Source organism: Chenopodium quinoa, unplaced genomic scaffold, assembly GCF_001683475.1.
Source record: "Chenopodium quinoa cultivar QQ74 unplaced genomic scaffold, ASM168347v1, whole genome shotgun sequence".
NCBI classification, from domain to species: Eukaryota; Viridiplantae; Streptophyta; class Magnoliopsida; order Caryophyllales; family Amaranthaceae; genus Chenopodium; species Chenopodium quinoa.
The window spans coordinates 599,633-617,815 of NW_018742726.1; the positions used below are offsets into that span (position 1 = coordinate 599,633).

Genomic DNA, 18,183 nt, shown 5'->3' on the forward strand with positions numbered 1-18,183 from the left:
AATGCTAGGTATTGAATCTAGTAAAACTCACAAATTGAGACCACTTCAGGAATATAACATGAACATTCATACCATCTCTTTCTAGATTCCTCATATTACACAGACATTTTGACAATAACAACAAATCTGATTTAAGTCAAGCGAAGAAAATTACTTCTTATGGAGGCTTGAGACTTCACTTTATAATCCAGAGGAAGACATTCTTGTACAACAACATCAGTCGGAATTACAAGTTGTAATTATCATGCCCCAAATCTCGTAGAGCATCTGTTGCAGCAGCCTTGCAATTCTGATGACTTTCTTTGGCCTTTCTGATGATCTTCTCAATGCCATTGTCAAGTAAAATTTTTCTGCAAAAGATGGCAGATTAAAAATAATTTTAGTCAATCCCTTAGAGTTGTCTCTTTCAAGTATCAATGAATCGGCCAATATTATAACACATGATGAAGTGTATAGTAGTTAAGTTGTTGTTACTACCTCCCTCAGAAAAACAAAGAACGTGGTGATCATCATTCTACCAATATGGCAGCAAACTCCAACAAGTGCTTCTGATACAATACAAGTTCAGGGTCTTTCCTGTTACATGAACCCCAGTCTTCCTAATAACCTTAGGTAGAAATCCCACATAATCAAGCAAAACATGTACTACATCACCTACAACCTTTTTGGCAGCCCTTCTTCTCTTATCACCACTTTCTAGAGAATTTCGTTTGAGTCTATAAAGTTTCCCACAGTAGTCATACATACACATCTTATCCATAGTAAAATCACCAACACATATATTGTATTTGTTAATCAAGAATATATATACTGCTCATTGTGCTGCTACTTCTTCTGAGTCAGCAGTAGTTCTGCTTCACCACCATTAAACAAAAAATACCTCATTCACCCTACATTCTAATATAAACACAAGAACTACACTTAACTGCATCAACCACAAAATATGTAGGCTTAGGAAAGTCAAGACAATCAGTGATCTGAACCAACAGTGGTCGAAAAGGAATACTAACTTTTTCACAACATAAAGAAGCCATAACCTGAAATGGCCACATTATCATATTTTAGTGCAGGAAAACATGGCAATCACAGCAAAATGGCAACCCATCAGTAACAATAATCTATGAATATAACCTTAGTTAGAAATCACAGAAAGAAAATTGAGCTTATGAGTTTGGGAAAAAACACCATGAAGTATGGCTCTTCAACACATCATGAAAAGTGTACATCGGAAGATAGTGTATATAGCTTACATGGTTTTCAATTGAAATATTCATTTAATTCAGTTTTCTACCAACAATCCAAGCCTTAACAATAGTAAGCATAAGTCAAAGAATAACAATGGAGTTCATGACTATGGAAAAAAGAATGTCACTTAAAATAGAAACATCCAAGTTCTTGTTATGCTATAACCAATGCTCAAAGTTCAGGAAGTACTCTAAGACAACAACCAAAAAATGTACTCAACCAAAAAAATCGAACTACTTAAATCGAACGAAATCTGCAAAAAATAATTAAAAAAAAACGCATAGAAATCACAAAAATCAGGAAAAAAATATATAAAATAAAATCGATGGAATTGGCATATAAAATCGCACAAAAGTTAGTCGAAAATCGCCCAAAAAATCATCAAAATCTTTAAAAATATTGGAGTATAAATTACCATTGCATTTCAGAACAAATTTCTGTACGAATTAATTGTTCTTCGCCAACCTCCATTCCAAATTTTCTTCAATTTGTTCTTCCGCCAAATTAGGGTTAGTATTTGCAAAAATTCTAATTAAATTTCCCAATTCAACTTATTTTATATAAGTTTATGAATAAAATTTGTTGAATTTGAGCAAAAATCAAAAGGAATCGATGTGATTTGCTTTGATTTGGAGAAGTTACAATGCATTTTAGAGAAAATTTGGTGGTTTTAAGAGAGAAGATGAAGGAAAGTGTGAAAGTGTTTGATGAGAGAGAAAATCAGATATTTTGGGTAAAATATGAAGTTGGGCAGTTTCATTATTTACACTAATGTCATTACTTGTTCTCCGTTAATCTTAACCGTCTACTTTAATCTAATCCTACGGCTTAGATTTGTTCTCATATATTAGGAGTGTTCTCACATAAAGGGTGGTTCTCACCGGATCCCGACCCTATATATATACATATATATATATAAAAATTTTATTACCAAAGAATAACAGTTACAACTTACAAAATTAGCTTAGCTGTAACCCCACACTACACAAGCCCTAAGGCAAACACACACCCAAACACCCACAAACTGTTTAAAGGCCACCTTCTAGGAAGGGTTCCTAAAACAGAAAGGGGTAAAACCAAACCTGGACTCAAGTAAAAAGGCACCTTCTAGGAAGGGTACTCTTTACACGGACCAGGACAACAAACCACAACAACCATCAACGAAATTACACAAATAGGACAACTATAAGCATGCTAATAGCTTCCTGTACACATCACAGCAACACAGCAGCACTACAGCAGGTGGCAACATCAGTAATAAACAACAGGCACCAGCAGCAGCCACACCAAAACCAGCAACACACCAGCAACATGCAACTCAGCAACAACAGCAGCGACAGGCAAGCACACAAACAAACAGAAACATACAACACCAAAACCCAGCCACAAAAACACAAGGGCTACATAAACCAACCAACCAGCACCAACATAAAAGAGCAACCTGGCAACAGAAGCAGCAACCAGAAGCAAACAACCCCTGCAGCAAAACAGGAACCAGCAATAACAGAGAAACACAACATCAAAGTGCAGCAGCTCGGAGCAGAACAGGGCAACATGAGAACCCAACCCTGCAGCAGAACAGGAACCAACAACAACAACAGCTACAGAGCAACTCCCAGCCACACCAACTAAGGAACACAGACTCACCTACTATCAACAAGCTGCTGGACCCTTAAAATGACCTCCAAGCACAAGATTCTGCATAACTTCGTAGGGTGCACCAAAGCCTTCTTCCAGAAGACATTATTCCTAGCTAACCACAAGTAATAGACCATAGTAGAGAGGACAGTAAGCAAAACTTTCTTCCTTACACGATCTTTTCCAATTCTCAACCAATGCTTCCAAGTATGAGCTCCACTGTAGTGTATCTCAGTAAAGCAAAGCCAAGAGCTAACAATATCTAAGCATGCTCTACTATATTGACATTCAAAGAACAAGTGATCATGCTTTTCAATACTCATGTCACACAATAAACACCTGCCAGTCACACAGGCACCATACCTTACTAGTTTATCTCTTTTTCTGAGCTTCCCTTGCACAACCATCTAAGTAATGAAAGAGTGTCTGGGAACATTAAATTTTTTCCACACCCATTTACACCAACCAACCTTATCCTGTTCCCCTTGTAACTAAGAAACTTTCCTTCAAATCATCCTTAACAGAACACAGCTTCTTCCAAGCCCACCTATCACTTCTTTTGCGGGTGTAATCCCACCAATCAGCTTCTTTCAAGTAGATGCTATGGACCCACTTAACCCAAAGAGAGTCCTCCTTTTTTGCAATCTTCTAAACATATTTACCCAAAGCAGCTTTGTTCCAAGAACTACAATCTCTAATACCCAAAACTCCATGCTTTTTAGCTTTACAAATCCAATCCCAGGCCACAGGAGGAGTTCTACCAAGGACAAAAGATCCACACCATAAGAAAGCTCTACAGATTTGCACCATTCTTTGAATCACACCCTTAGGAAGAAGATGACATTGAGCCTGTAGGAATGAAGACTAATAAGCAGAGAATTAATGAGAGTTATTCTGGCCCTGTAGGACAAGTTCCTACTTTCCCAACAAGTCAGTCTAGCAATCATCTTATCAATAATGCTGTCAAAATTAGAAATCCTGAGATACTTAGCATTAAGAGGAATGCCAAGATATTTGAAAGGAAATTTACCAAATGTGAATCTAGAGCAAGCCAACATCTCAGAGTGTCTGTCCTCCACAACACTACCAAAATAGAATGCAAAGAATTTGCCTCCAGACTAGACACCAACTCAAAAGTCTTTAAAGCTCTAATAAGCAATAACATAGTATGAGTATCACCAAGCCCAAACATCATCAAATCATCAGCAAACACCAGGTGAGTCAACTGCATATGTTTACATCCTTGATGAAATTTAAAGTGCCTTAGTTTGCCAACTTTCTTAAGTAATCTTGATAGATACTCCATCACTATAACAAACAGAAGAGGAGAAACAGGATCCCCCTGTCTAATACCCTTCTGACCCTTAAAAAATCCTTGCACACCTCCATTAATCATTAGAGAGAAAGAAGGAGTGGAGACACATTCCATGACTAGCCAATAAACCTACTAGGAAAATTCAAAGCTTCCAGCATATCTCTAATAAAGGACCATAAAATTGAGTCATAAGGTTTCCTTAGGTCCACTTTAATTGCACACCTAGGACCTTTCCTCTTGTTATTAAGTTCTTGAGCATATCCTGACAAACGAGAATATAATCCAAAATGGACCTACCCCCCACAAAAGCACCCTGATTTCACTAATTAAATCAGGCAACACCTCCTTCAGCCTATAGCAGAGAAGCTTAGAAATAAGTTTATACACAACATTGCAACAAGCAATAGGTCTATATTGAGAAACATGAGAAGCATCCTCTACCTTTGGAACCATGGTCAAGAGAGTGACATTAACTTGTTTAAGAAGACAACCATGATCAAAGATAGATAAGACAGCTTTACATGAATCATCCTTGACAATATCCCAAGAAGCTTTGACAAACTTACTTGAGAAACCATCTGGTCCCGGGGCCTTATCATCATCGATACTCCAAAGGGCATGGTTCACATCCTCTACAGAGAAAGCTCTACACAGATTATTCTTCTGAATATCAGATAACAAACTACCCTCTTCAATAATAGCCTGATGCAACTTCCTTTCAGCAGGTTTACTAGAACCCAGTAGCTCCTTATAATAGTCAATAAAAGTAGAGACCACAGCTTCAGGTTCATGAGCCAAAATCCCATCTTTGTCCACAATACCACAAATCCTATTGTGCATTCTTCTTTTCTTGATAAAAGCATGAAAGTACTCTGTGTTCAAATCTGCCTCCTTCAACTAGTAAAGCTTAGCTTTCTGCCTAAGAAACTTGTATCTAGCAGCATGAGCATAATTATACCTCTCTCTAGCCTGTATCTCCTACTCAATTAGAGCTTCATTTTGTGGATCTTTATTAAGCCTCTCTTGAACCTGCATCAGGATCTTGGCTGCCAAAGCATCCTCATTCTCAACATTCAAAAAGTTGGTTAAGTTTTGCCTCTTCAACTCCACTTTAACAGCTCGCAGCTTCTTTACGAGCTGAAACATATCAGTTCCATACACAGAACACTCCCCCTTATTCACCACATCTCTAAACCTAGGATCATCAACCTAGTGGTTAAAGAACTTAAAAGTCTTAAGGATCTTTTCTTTCTGGCCAAACATCTTCACACAACATGGAGTATGGTCCATCAAACCCTCAGGCAAGAACGTAGCAGAAGCACTATCATGATGATCCAACCATTGATTATTGACTAGAACCCTATCTATCTTAGAGCACACTCTCCCTTCACCACTTTGTTTATTGTTCCAGGTATAAAACAAACCACCAACTTTAAAATCAATCAAGCCAGAGTTATGTAAACACTCTATGAAGGCCTCCACTTCAGCAAAAGTACAACTCGAGCCAACTTTGTCCTCTAAAATGAGTATATTATTAAAATCGCCAAATACCATCCATAGACTTGAAATTCAAGTGGATATCTCAACTAGCTGCTGCCACAAATCAACCCTCCTACTAAGCTCATTAAAGCCATAAACAGTAGTGCAGCAGAAAACAGTACCAGAAGCTCTTTGGGTAACCTTCACATGAATCAGTTGCACCTCAATCCTGAGAACAGTTACTTGAAAAATCCCAGGCAACCACATCAACCAAATCCTACCTCTATCATTCTTCCCATAATGAGCCACTACTGACCAATCCCTACCAAAACTGCTAAACACCTCACCAAACTTCTTACTCTTATCTTTAGTTTCCAAGAGACTAAATAAACCCAAGGTATAATGTCTAAGGAACCAAGACACATCACACCTTTTACTGAGCTTATTCAATCCCCTAATTTTCCAGAAACCAATATTATCCATTCAGTACAAAAGAACACTCCCCCTCCTCCATACCTCTATATAACACCTGACCTTCATTGATACAACACAGCCTTCCACTTCTGTTCCTGTTTTTATCAATCTGCTGTCCTATGTCATTATTTTGTTCAAGCTCTGAATTAAGGCACTCAAACCTGTTACCAGTATAAACATTAACCTGAATACCCTCACCCTCCTCCTTCTGTTTCACCCCTTCTCTTCACAGGCTGCCACACCTTAGTCACCCTATGTTTGTTCTACTTATCCTTCCCTGCCATATCTCTTTTGTTAACCCAATGATTTGGGCATTTTGCACTCTCATGACCAAGACCACCGCAAGTCTTGCATTGAACAAGCTTCCATTCATAGCACTTTTTGAGATATTACATTCCCCTTTTCATCTTCAAATTCAATTACCTCAGGGAATTCACCATCTATGGATACACTGACCATCAATCTAGCATATTCAACCATATCCTTATGTTGAATGTGTTCTGTTTGAGTAGGATCTACTAGGTAAAAGAGTAATATTCTTGGTTCTTTTAGTGATTCTCTTTTCAACTTGAAGAGGATAATCTCTCTATATATATGGGCCATTTTTTAGTTATTTATTTTTATTTCCATAGTCTTATCATTATCCATTATCTCACTTATGCATTGTGTTTTTTTTTTTTTTTTTTTTTTTTTTTTTTTTGCATCAGATTATATTCAAAGTTTTTATCAATTAGCTTGAGTTGTTTGTGGTTGCTTTGTGGTCAGGAATTCATGATGTTGTTTCAAGTGCTTGGCCTGGGCAGATGAAGAACCCGAAATAGCTAGTGGGAAATTTAGCAAGAGTGCTTATAACCAGTGTAATGCTAACAATATCACCTGCATTTTGATAAGGTTCCACTGTGACTACGCTAGTGGGCCCCAGATTGAGCAGCAGAAGCCACTTGAATTCCATCAAGACATAAGTGCGGAACCCGTTAAACTGGTGAGAGTTTATTTTAAGCATGACATTCTTATTCTTTATGTGCTATGGTTGATTTCTCCTTTAGCGGTTTGTAACTACTGTCACTTTAGATAAAGTATTGATTAGTCTTGTTGGCTTTTTTTACAAAGTACCATATGGTTATTTGGTGAATTAGTGAGTTAATTTAATGAATAAGTGAGTTGGTTATTGATTTATTGAGTTATACCGGTTATTTAATTTGCTTTCAGTTTCTTAGCTGTTTAAGATAATGAAGAAATTGTTTATTTTTTGTTTTTTTACCTGTATTCCCCAATTTAATGCCGATTAATCTTTGATTTTTGTCAATTTTTTCCCTTTCTTTCAATTAGTATGCGTTAATCTTCAAATGTAGATTCTGAAATTGTGGAATTATTGATTTGCTATCTGGGTCATAGTAATTGAGGCTAGGACGAAGGGTGATAAGGAATATAAATTAAATTAAGAGATGGGATTGAATTGTCTTAAACTTCAGTAGCATCTTAAATCAGAATTGGAGAATATAACACACCTTTTTTGGGTAAATCGCTGCAATTTAGGTGGTTCTTTGAGTAATCGGCCTTTATTTGATTAATCTCAACATTCAATGCCGCAATTGATGTTCTACTATTGGTTTGATTTTTTGTCGTTTCAGCTTTCTGTACAAACATCCAATTTAACAATTTTAAATTCATTCTAGAGGAACCTTGAAACAAAAACAAAAGAAAAAGCTTTGGTGTTGGGTAATGAGAGGAATAGAAAGTAACAAAGAAAGAGAATGAGGAGAGAGAGAAGAGTCATGGAGATGTGAAGCAAGTGAATGGCAATGAGGAAAATTTGGAAAAGAGGTAATATTGCTTCAATTGGATGGGTTTTTTTTTTTTTTTTTTTTTTTTTTTTTTGTATGGCTTTTTTGGCGAAGATTTTTATCGATTCCATGTAGTACTAAATTTCGTAATATTGTTAAGATGTTTCTATGCATTCTGAAAACTTTTAGTGGGTAATACACTAATACTTCAAAATGTAGTAGCATTTTCTTCTTTTTAATCTATTTTCTTGTTAGCCTATAAGAATCTTGCTTGTTTGATTGTTTCTCATGCCTTTTGAACTGTTGTATATTGTGGTCAGTTTGAGGCCATTGCCTGGGCCTATGGATAGAAAAGCCACTAGAGTGCGACTGTATACCTGGTTGTGAGAAAGAACCAATTTTGCATATTCATTGATATCACCAAAAAATTCTTGGATATATTAGATCAGAACATCCTTATATTATTTCAATTTGTATTTGTTGATCAAGTGGAAATCAAGTGTATTTAACATTCCTTTTGGAGATCATAAATTACAAGTGGATCTAAAATTGTAGGAATTCTAATCTTCAATCGATAAATGTTCAGTGAGTATTGGGGATCTTCATTGCTCCAGCAAAATTTTCTGTTCATCAAAAGCTGACATCTGGCGTTAAACTGGAGTTTTACTATAGCCTGGTCCTTGCGTTTTCTTATTTGAGAAAGTTTCTTCTTAATTGTAACTACAACCACAAAATTCCCCTATTTTGATCAAATCCTAGGTTCTCTCTCCTCATTACTCAATTGAGTTTCCAATGTCAATTCTTGAATTAAACCCAAGAAATCATTCTTAGTTCTTGGATCTTGTGTCTGATTGTATTCTCGTCAACTTTTTTCAGGTATTAAATTTCAGCAACAATGGTTTGAATTCGAATCGAGGAGCGACTGCTTCGAACTTTAATTGCTTTTGGGCCGATTAATTAAGGCTTTATGTGGGCCGCTGCTTGTGTTAATCGCTTCTGGTGGCTGGTTGTTTGCGATGGAGGCGTGGATGGAAGCAAGTTGTTGGTGGTTATAAGGTGATGGTGGTGCAATTGGGCATCACTTTAAGGGAGTTAGGGCTGCTGGTGTGAGTTGTTGTCATTGGTTTGTGGGTGGTGACGTGGTTGAGAATTGGGTGTAGTTGATTGTTGCGATTTTGGGTGTGTGAGGGAAGTTAGAGTTTAGGCGGCTGATTGGCTGATGCGCGGTGGCTCGATTGAGAGTTGGGGTAGCAAGGGGGAAGCGTGGTAAGTCACCAAATGCGAGCTTGAGGATGAATTTCGAGATTATGGTGTTCTTTGCAATTATGAAGTTATAAAATCAATTTTGGTGGTAGAATTGTTAGTTCCATGGTTCATTGCTAGATTTTGGCAAGAGTAATTTTCTTGTCTACTCTTTTTTTTTTTTTTTTTTTTTGGGCATATTTTTTCTATGTGATTTGATATTTTACAGATTTAGATAGTAGATATTAGATATGAACTACTCTTTATCTTTTTCTATATATTTTAAAGATTTCATTTTCTTTCGGGTATTATGAATCATAACTTTTTTACATCTTTAATTGTTTTTCAAAAACTTCTAAAATAGAGAACTGAGGTGTATATGAAGAACGTCTCTTCAATATATTTCTTGATTATTTATGTTGGCAGGAGTAGTTTTCTTGTTAACTTTGTTTTTTGTGCATATTTTTTCTATGTGATACGATATTTTACAAATTTAGATAGTAGATAGTAGATTCGAAATACTCTTGTATCTTTTTTTTTTTTTTTTTTTTTTTTTTTTTGGAGGGAAGTACTCTGTATCTTTTTCTATATATTTTACAGATTTCATTTTTTATGGGTATTATGAATCATAATTTTTTTACATCTTTAATTGCTTTTCAATGCCTTCTAAAATAGAGAACTGAGGTTTATACAAAGAATGTTTCTTCAATATATTTCTTGACTGTTACAGATAAAAAAATTTATTCTCCTTGGGGATATTTATAAAAGCATATATTTTCTCAACTGGAAGAAACAAGGTTCTCAACTTAGCTTGTTAGCAAAAGATTTTGGGTCATTTGATTGTTTTTCAACCGAGTTCCCGATCGATGGAAGTACACTAAGCCTTGTAGTTACAGATGAACAGAAAAATGTTCAGGTTAGCACTTTCCTATGGTTTTTTAAAATTTATGTAGCAGTTGGAATGGAAATAGAGACAGAAGTGGAACAGTGGAAGAATGTAGCAGCGCCAGACTAACTTGATGGGGAATAAATGAATAATAATGAGATGGTAACCTATAGGTGGTTTTTTTTTTTTAATCTAATATTATATACAAGTTTGTCCATGGCCGCCTTCTATGTTAGTTATGAAAAGGAACAAATTTATCATATAGTATTTTTTTTTCTTCAACAATGTCTTTCACTTAGGCAAAGCAATTGATTAGTTGAAATGGGTTTGTACATTTCTATATTGTGAAAATATGATTGGTTCTTTGCACTTAATCTGCTGTCTTATGGTCTACAGTCTCATAATGACTTAATGTGCAGTGGTTTGTGTAATGGATTCATGCTTAATTTTATTTTATTTTATTTTTTTTAGCAAGGGCTATTTTAGGAGGGGCCTATGGCTTGAATTTTGAAAATCTTTCCTTAAAAGTAAAAAGGATCTTGACAATTCAAAAGAATAAGGCAAGGGCTAGGACAGGCCATGGGAGTTTTTGAGGAACCGCCCTCAATCCATCATCATCAACAACAATAATCATAGTACTGGCTTGTGAATTACTGATAATTAGATGGTGCCGGTTGTGATAATTTGAGGCAATTATATTATACAACAATGAGCTCATGTCACTGTCTTATGCATAATTAACTAAGGGATATATGCATGATTAACTAAGGGATAAAACAAAGGTCTAGTTGACCCTACTATTTGTACAACTATTGGTATTGTAGCCTTTGGGGGAGCATGTCTCAATGAGGGTTAAGTAGCTACAAATTGATTAGTGTCACCTGACTTATAACTAATATATAGTTCTAATAATTCTTCTTGCGTTAAGATAGTACATACAAAACCAATGCTCTGATAAATCTGTTACAATCTGATTTCAAGCTGCTATTAAACTGTGGTTTTTTAAAACTTTGTTTGAATTAAGTTGTACCCTCAATTAGTTTTCATGCATTGCACGAGTTCTAGACCAGTAACACTTTGAAATTACAATTTCTGAATATGGGTTGTATAATGTTGATTTAGTGTTCATGCATTGCATGAGTTCCAAACTAGTAACACCTTGAAAGCACAATTTTATTCATGATTTTTTTAACAAAAAAAAAAAAATACATTTTAATAGACTTTATTGTTTTACATTCGGCGTTACATATTGTGATACAGAAAAATAATCCTAATTTAAAGTCTTGTATGTGATTTTATGTTTATGGAGTAAAGATTATACGCACGGGATGAATGCTATATCTTTCAACAAACATGTACAACATCCTTTTTAAAGGAGTACACAAATAGTTAGGGTGATTAAGATAATCTGTATTGTTTCAAAAAAAAAAAAAAAAAATAAAAAAAAGATAATTAGCATGAAAAGTCTAATCTTGATAAAACAATTTAGATTATACCATTGACCATCTTTTTTTTCGTTTCTTCATTTGGTCTACATTTTTAGTAAAATTCATCAAATCTTTATACTCATGCACTTAATGTTTTCCATTTTATTTCACAAAATTGGAATCTTTAAGTAATCAACAACTAAATGACAAACCAATCTACATTATACCATTGACCATCTTTTTATTGTTTCTTCATTTAGTCTATATATAATTATAAAAGTTCATCCAATCTTTATGCTCGTACATTAATGTTTCCGCTTAATTTCACACAATTGGGGGGGGGGGGGGGCGCCCGTGTTGCAGGCGCTCACACAACTAGTAACGTACAAGTATATGGGTATGTTACTTATGTATCAGCAAATACATAACGAGGGGTAATTCAGACATTTTACAATTATTTAAAGTTCGTACTCTTTCCGTTTCATATTAATCACAATATTTTCCTTTTTCATCTATTTCATAATAATTGCAACACTTCTATATTTGGAAAGGACCCACCATTATTTTATAAGTTCTCTCTGCCACAAACCCCACTTTCACAAATATTTTATTATTTATCTTTCCTATCAAACCCACTTATACTACTTTTTTTTATTATTTCTCCCTCCTATCAACAATACTTTATATTATTAAAAATCCTCTTTTGGGCCCTACCCTATAAATTTTCTTAAACTTTGCGAACACCCTAATGTTGCGATTAATACGAAACAGAGGAACTAGGTATTTAAACTATAAAGTTGTTGAGAAAAATACAAAGTTGATTGAAATTCACATGCATGTACCTTTAATTGGTTAATGCAATACAACCTAATACAACACTAAGTACAATAATATTAGTTTTAATATTGTAAAATTTTGCCTATAAAGGGGCAAGTTCACAATTGTGTACCGATACAGTGGAAAATATAATTCAACTACACAATACTTTAATCTCAATTTCTAATTCTTTACTTGTTTATCTAAATCTATCGATAAAGTTTTTAACACGTTATCAACACTAATTTCTAGGCAGGTATATTTATACCTATTTCTCAAAACGGTTATTTCATCAAATACCCCTGAGTAATTCGATCATTCACAATATACCGACAAAACTTTTCAAATACACCATATACCCCCGAGTTTAATAACAATGTCACGAAATGCCCAAAGGACTAATGGACGTCAACTCTGTTAGTCATTAAGGCTTAACTGTGCCACGTGGCAATTTCTAATTGGTTTTCTTTTAAATTCTTTAATTAATTATTTACTTAAATTATTTAAAAAAAACTTTAAAAAAAAAAAAAAAAAACCACCACCCCTTAGCCCAGCCACCTCCGGCCTGGCCCCCACAACCGCCACCTGGTTGAGCCTCCCGTCGTCGGTGCCGAGACCCTCCTCCTTACCGCGCCGGCACCGGTCCTTCCCCTACCGTGTCGGTGCCTGCCTCCTCCCTTGAACCGCCATTAACCCTTAACATCCTCTCCCCTAATAGCCCTTCCACCTTAGCTGAACCCACCACCCCAAAATCCCTCGCCGACGGCCCATACCCCCTTCCCCCATGTCGCCGATGGCCCGGACCCCTTTCCCCCACGCACCGCTACCCACATTAGCCAAAAACCACCAGCCCGAAATCCTAAAGTACCAAAATCGAAACCCTAGATGTTGGTTTTTAGATTTCGATTTTGGTTTTAAGACATCATCGTGCTGGTTCAAGGAGAAAGGGGGCGGAGATTGTTTAGGGAGGGGCGAATTAAGTTCGCCGGCGCAGGGGAGGGAGTGTGAGCGCCAGCGAGTGGTGATAGATGGTTTTTCGGAGGAGGGAGGTGGTTATTGGGTAAAGAGGAAGGATGGTTAAGGGGAAGGTGAGGGGAGAGGCGACAATGACAACTGAGGGTTCGGGGTGGCATTGCCGGCACAGGGTTTTAGGGGCAAAATGCGCCGGCACAGGGTTTTAGGGGAAAAATGCGCCGACAGGGGGTGACGGTGGTGGGGGTAGGGTGGCAGTACGGTGGTTGGGGTTTATTAATTTATTATTTTTTTTATTTTTTATATTTTTGAATAATTAAACAAATAATCATTTAAAAAATTAATAATTTGAAAAGAAAACCAATCAGAAGGCTCCACATGGCATAATTAGCCTTAATGACTAAATAGAGTTAATCGCCGTTAGTCATTAAGGGTATTTGATGACATTGTTGTTAAACTCAGGGGTATATGGTGTATTTGGAAAGTTTCATGGGTATATTGTGAATTATTGAATTACTCAGGGGTATTTGGTGAAATAACCGTTCTCAAAATTTATAACAAATAATATTATCTACTTTTAGATGTTTTGAAGAGTATGCTCTAGATTTTCCCATATTTGGGATCCGCTATACCAGAAACTCAAACATTTACTATATTATATACTGTGCAAATATCACCGTATCTTAAAAACAATGGTGATGGGTTCCTTTACGTATGATATTGTTATTTTTCCTTACACAAACTCCAAGTGTTTGTGTGGCACTCCTTTTTCTCTTCCCTTCTCTTTCTCTCTCCCTTGCTCCTTTTTTTCTAGATCAAAATCAAAATCAAAATAAAAAATTCTATCAATTTCATAAAACAATCATAATTAATCCAAAGGGGAGGGGGTATTGTTTCGAAATTTGCTATTGAATCAAGAATATCACAACATTGAAAGTTGTTGGAACTTGGAAGCCTGTTGAAGAAATTCTCCACGTTTACTGGGTCTGGTGCCTGCAGTATCACCCCATCCTTTCTCAAAACCCCACTCCTTCAATCTGTTAAAAACATTGGTATTTAGTCTTGGTGGAGGAGGAGGCGGTGGCGACGGTGACGGCGGAGGAAAGAATTGCGATCTCTGGTGGTAGAGGAGGAGGCGGCGGCGACATATCCTTGGTAGTGGCGTTTGCTACTTGGTTTGCATGGTTGGGCACTCCGCCTGGTTGCGCGGTTGGCCTTGGTTGCGGCCGGGCTCCGGTAGGAAGGAGAGAGGGTCGGTGGCCGGATTGATTTGAGGAGGAAAGGGTAGTGGGAACGAAGGAGAAGGAGAGGGAGTGAGGGATGGCGTGATTGAGGAGCTGCTAATAGGAGAGAGAGAGAAAGAGAGGAAGAGGAAGAGGGGGACAGAGGAGAGATAATGAAATAAAAATAGTTTGTACTTGTATTTAACGGGTGCCTAACCCGCGAACTTTTAAATTTAATTTTATTTTTAATGTTTATTTTTTCTAGTTTTCAATTAATACCTATTTATTAGGTAAAATAAAAATGCGGAGTACTACTCCGTAGTAGTTTTCTCTCTCCTAATCTCATCCATCTAAACTTTCCTTCTCTATTCTCAAAAGTCAGACAACTTCTATTCTCAAAACAATTGCATTCAATTGAGACCACTCCTTTTTTTTCCCTCAAAAGTCACGCATAAATCCTCCTCTCTCCTATTTCCATCCATCTTCTTTCTCTTTCCTCTTTTCCTAGTGACCTCTCTCCTTCATCCTATATCTACTCCCCAATTCAAGCTTATAGGACTCAAATGATGCCATAACTTTTCATTCGAATTCGTTTAAAGTGAGTACTTTGGAGTTACAAACACACAACAATCACAAGCCTCACATCAAATCACCCCACTCACTATGTTCTTCTCTTTCTCTGCCATCTTCACCCCACAACAAGTCCATAATCGTTGGTCATGCTGCAAGCTTCTTTTTTTTTGGATTTTATTTCTTATGAATGGTTTTTAATCTAAAATTTTGAGAATTATTAATCTGTAAGTATTTTAAATCTTTGGAATGATAATTATGAGTTTATTTCTTACTATCCTATTGTTCTTTTAGGGTTAATAGTAGATACGTAGTACTAATAACAATAGATACGTAGTGTGAGGAGGGTAGCCCGTCGTTGGGGATCTCACTTCCTCTATGCCCATGGCCCTTTGAAAGCCTAGGACTTTACACTTTTGAAGGTTTACGTGTTACAATTTGAATTCCTGACTGTTTGGGAGACCTTGAATTAGAATTGATTCTATAATGACACTTTTTTGTAAGAAACTAATAAGGAGTTGCCAATGAGTTTTAGGAAAACTCATAAACCTCGTTCATGCCTTTCTCCCAATTAGGGTTAAAGGGATATTTGGCATGAATCATAAGTTTACCCATACCCAAATTGGTCTACTAAACAAGAAATGAGTTCGGGAGCGAGGGTACTAAGATAACGTTCCTTTTTGAGGGGAATTGCCATCCTAACCCTAGTGCGACCTCTACTAACTCTTCCTTTTCCACAATTTCATTACCAAATATTATATGCAATGCGATACCCAAAACTAAGTTAGCTGATTTTATTTACAAGCATTAATCACATAAAGATTACATTGCAATGACTGTCGTTATTCTTTGTTATTCAAATTCATAAAAAGAACAAGAAAAACAATATTCGCCTTGACTTAAGTGATAAAACAACAATTAATTATTCCAATTCTAGTCTTTAATCAACGCAAGATACTATGTTAAATTATTTAATTAAAAGTTTGTTTAAAGTGATCAAACAACACTAATTAATTGATTAAAGTTATTTAAACAAGAAAAGAGAAGTGATTTATCTAAGTGCTCAGGAAACTAACTATTCTCCTTTATTTGCTAGATCACCAATTTAGATATTTATGGACCTTCCTCCTTCTTCGTACCTCCAAGGACTTCAAAAAGAATGGATTAGGGTTGAAGAGTAGTTGGGAAGAGAGGGGAAAAGTAGTATAATAGTAAGAGGGTTTGAGAGATTGGTGATTTAAAAATTTGGGGTTTCAAATTCTGAATATTCTGTTGTGATTAGGGTTAACGAATACCCCTATTTATAGGCGTAGGAATCTAGGTTTAGGAATTTAAAGACGCAGCGTCGGTGGGGCGTGCAACTCTCAGAGTCGCGCTGGAGTGCCGAGCGCAACTCTAAGACTTGCGCACGGCAGGCGCGCGCAAGGTGCAGTTTGCCTTATACGAAAACGCGCTTTAAAACTTCCATAACTTTTGATTGCAAAGTCAGATTAAGGCAAATAAGATATCATTGAAAAGCTCTGAATTTCTAATTATCAATTCTGTTAGAGTTAGGTTAAAATCTATTGTGGATCAAAAGATATAACTATTTTAGTGTTAGGGTGTCGGTTTTAGGGCCTGGTTTAGTATTTTGATGATAACTTATTTGTTTTAACTCGGATTTGGGCTCATAATATACCGTTGGAAAGCTCTTTGAAAGGGATATCCATTTTTATAGGCCTTGAATGGATATTTTGTGTTTAAATGTTCTGGTAGGCTTGGTTTTCAACAATGTAAGACCCATTTGATCCTATCATTGCATATAACGCATTTAGGTCCGTTATTAATCAAGATTAAACAAGTATGAGCATGTTTTAGGCTTAATTAGAAATCGGACTAGGCTCTTAGATAATTTGGTCTCAAATACGGGTTTTAATTTACTTCATAATGCATTTTAGAGTCCATAAACACTTCAAGTTTGATCTAGCATGAAGAACGAGTTTTTGTAACATCATCGCACTTCCCGTCGGGACATGAGGTCAAAAGTAGGTTTGTACAGTTAGCCCCCACTTTGATCAAGTCTAGAATAGACGAAGAGTAAAGTAGTCAAGGAAGTAAATCCAAGACTCATTCTGCAAAGTTCTTTAAAAATAAAGAATCTTTTAGTAGTGTTGAGAATGTCGAAACTATTCTCGATTCACTAAATGTTCAAGACGAGTAGCTACTAAGACCAGAAAAGGTATTTTCTGGATTTAGTGCCCTAAAGAATCTAGATTGACCCTTTTCTAGTGTAGAACACTTTTACAAGTAAAGGCTGTCCTGGGTGATGTCATGTTATGAGAAGGTATCGGGTTTAAAAAGATTAAAAGGGGATGATACCCTCTCAATATGCCATCGGCAGTCTAAAGTCCCTCGATTTGTCATGGAACTCTAGTCCATGATTTTAACAAAGTAAAAGATGATAAAATGGGGGGTGCTTTGGCATTTGTAGCCTAACACTTGAATAAAAAGATTAACATACGCTGCTAAAAACAGATACTCGATGTCCACAAGATAGAAATACATGTCTCAGGACTGGAATCACATATCCAAATCCAGTGACAGAGAAGAAAATCGGCAACTATCTCAGCAGTTATTTCCACAAGATGAAAACACGCATCTCAGGACTGGGGGCACGTGTCTAAATAGGTGCAGCTTCAGCAGGGGCCGCTCTTTATACAGGGGGTGGACGGATACTTAACTGTCCGGTAAAGCTATAATGCTTCCTAGCTAACCGTATTTGCTTCCAACGGGGGGCGTTTGACCCCGATGGTTCGGCGCGCTCATCGACTCGTTTAAGCTAACGCCTAATGAAAGAAACAGAAGTTCTACCGTTTTCAAGGAGGCAGATCACATTGCTAGTGCAATTTTACGCAGCACATGCGCCATACAATTTTACGCTATACAATACGCTATACAATTTTACGTTATACAATACGCTATACAATTTTACAGTTGTCAGGAAATTCTTGAAGACATCATCAAATTGGTGTAATTTGGTTATATTTCGGGCTTTTGAGCCCCCATTTTATATTTTTGAGTATCTTAGCCCCCAATATTAGGTGGCTTCGATGACATGTTTGTTTTTAGACCC

At 36.4% G+C, this 18,183-nt stretch overlaps 1 long non-coding RNA gene across 2 annotated transcripts; it reads left to right on the forward strand.

Moving 5' to 3' along the window:
- The first annotated feature begins 5,743 nt into the window (after positions 1-5,743).
- On the forward strand, positions 5,744-11,652 carry LOC110723248. 2 transcript variants are annotated; one of them, XR_002511691.1, is made up of 4 exons: positions 5,744-6,673; positions 6,917-7,133; positions 7,783-7,975; positions 8,812-11,652. It is a non-coding gene; the product is annotated as an uncharacterized LOC110723248 (long non-coding RNA). The 2 variants fall into 2 exon arrangements; XR_002511692.1 differs by having other exon boundaries at positions 5,747-6,673; positions 7,828-7,975.
- Positions 11,653-18,183: the final 6,531 nt, after the last annotated feature.